This window comes from Pundamilia nyererei, unplaced genomic scaffold, assembly GCF_000239375.1.
Source record: "Pundamilia nyererei isolate P.nyererei 1_Seehausen unplaced genomic scaffold, PunNye1.0 scaffold00007, whole genome shotgun sequence".
NCBI classification, from domain to species: domain Eukaryota; kingdom Metazoa; phylum Chordata; class Actinopteri; order Cichliformes; family Cichlidae; genus Pundamilia; species Pundamilia nyererei.
The window spans coordinates 5,102,985-5,105,299 of NW_005187408.1; positions in this window are offsets into that span (position 1 = coordinate 5,102,985).

Genomic DNA, 2,315 nt, shown 5'->3' on the forward strand with positions numbered 1-2,315 from the left:
TTCTTTTCTTAAGGACACATTTATGTTGAGTTTCCTCTTTTTCCCTGACCTTTTTTTTTCTTTTTAATAATAGTTTGAATAATTGTTTAAACTAAAGATTCAGTTTTCTATCTCTCCAGCTGTTCTGCTGCTGTGTGCTGTTGGGCTGCTCTGCTCTGATGATGTGAAGACTCCAGTCTGTGTATCCAGTCATGAGGTAAGAGCTGTTTTAAATAAACACTGAATTCTTTGATAAGCCCCTGTTGAACAGTCATAACTCACATTGATATAGTATGGGATTGATCTAGTAATCAGTGATTATTTTACAGTTTCCTAATAAAGAGGAATTAAATGTTGGCTCTTGTTTTTCAGGCAGCATGTTTGCTACCAGCTGATTATCTGAATCCATCTGGTCCCATCAGTAAAGTTTTGGCTGTGGGTAAGTGTCAGAGGATTTTTGTTTTTAAAGGTTTTATTATTCATATAATAATCAGCTAAGAGTGTTTATATTTCTGTCTTGTACTCAAACAGCTGCATATTTTAACTGCTGGCTCTCTACTCTATAACGGAAACTGTTTGCCTTCTTATTAAATGTCAGCAGCAGGAAACCGCCACCCAAGAGTAAGAAACGACCTTGTGGAGGATACAAAGTTCTTGAGAAATCACACCTGCTTGCTTGACAAGATAAGCATGATATTTCCTTTTTTGTATGCTTCCTGCTGTGTATAAATAAAGGCAGCGAGCTGCTCCACGGGTGTGAATCTCTGTTGAGGTTTCACCCGTGCACGTTAAACTGCTGAAGTGTCTGAGTGTTATTTCATTACATCTGAGTGCTTGATAAAAGAATCTCTAACAGTAAGAAACTCATCATCTCCCTGGACGGCCTCTCTGGATCTCTTGTCTGCCACTGGATCAGAGGAGAAGACCGAGTAATGACAGCGTAAGTGACCGTCTGTGTTTCTGTTTGGGTGCTTTATATTTCTATGTATTTAAACTGAGATGTTTCCTTTAACCTCAGCAGAAATGGGAGTCAGTCCATGGTCACATCACAGCTTTCTGAGACAGATTCAGGGGAGTACACTCTGACCTGTAAATCCAACAATGTCACCATGTTCTCCACGACTGTGATTCTTCATGTAGTAATGAGTGAGTAACAGCTTCTCACCTTATTTCTTCTACAATACTCAAACAATCTCTGTTTGATGATCAATGAGTGATAATACAATTAATTTAACTGTTTTCTTTGATGTTGTTTAGAACGTCCAACAAAACCACAGCTGATGCTTGATGGTGTTGACGTGTCTGATACTTCTCCCCTTTTTAAGTGTGTCTCTGAGGGTTTCCCAAATCCCACAATTACCTGGTCTGGGTAAGATGTTGTCTTTTACATTTGTATGCAAACTTTAGAATAGCAGCACTTCTTCTGTCTCATTTTAGACTGGATCATTTAGAGGGACACTTTGTTGGGATCTGTGGTTAGGATAGGGTATCAGACAGCACAAGAAAACAGCAGGTAAGTTGGGGGAGGGGGGTTTCTCATGGAAAAGTGGAACATTCACATAAGCAAAGGAGCCAGGCTTCACTGTTTGTAGTTCACCTATCCAGCAAAAGAGTCTGCCACTATCTTACGTACGGCTACAAATGAGGATATCAGGAACATGTATGTGATTTTTCGCACAGAGGGCAGCAACACGAGACGAGTACCACACCTGCAAAAAAAACACCACCACCCCCAAACCCAACTTCCACCACCACACACATACAGATAGTTAAGAAGAGAGAGTGAGTGTGCAAGAAGAAAGAAAGTGGTCAAGACTGAGGGACTATGACAGTTTCCCACCACTAATAATGTGATTTTTCTCTGTTTGAACAGAAACAATAATAGTGATGAGGCAAAGATGTTTAAGGGAAGTGACGGAAGGAAAGAGAGCAAAGTATCAAGCACTGAATATTATAATACAGGAATGATGTGCTGTGCAACCAATACTGAAGGACAAGAGTGCTCCCAACTGTATGACTATGGTAACTGGTTAGAAATTAATTAATAAGATGTTAAATAACTCCACAAAGAATGTGTCCATTACAGGAGTTAATTTGAGTAAAATTTGGTTCAAATAACTTCACTTCAAGAAGATCCAGAGATTCACTAACTAATCTCCGAAAAGCAAATATTTCTTACTTGAGGCCCTGATGTGTGTTTCAGACTTACAGAGCAGTGTAATGAACAAAGATGAGGTATCTACTGTCACCCTGAGCGAAGGTCAGTCTCTGCTGCTTCGCTGCAGAGTAAAGGGATACAGTCTGAGATCACCTGTGTGGGAGAAAGGAGGAAAACA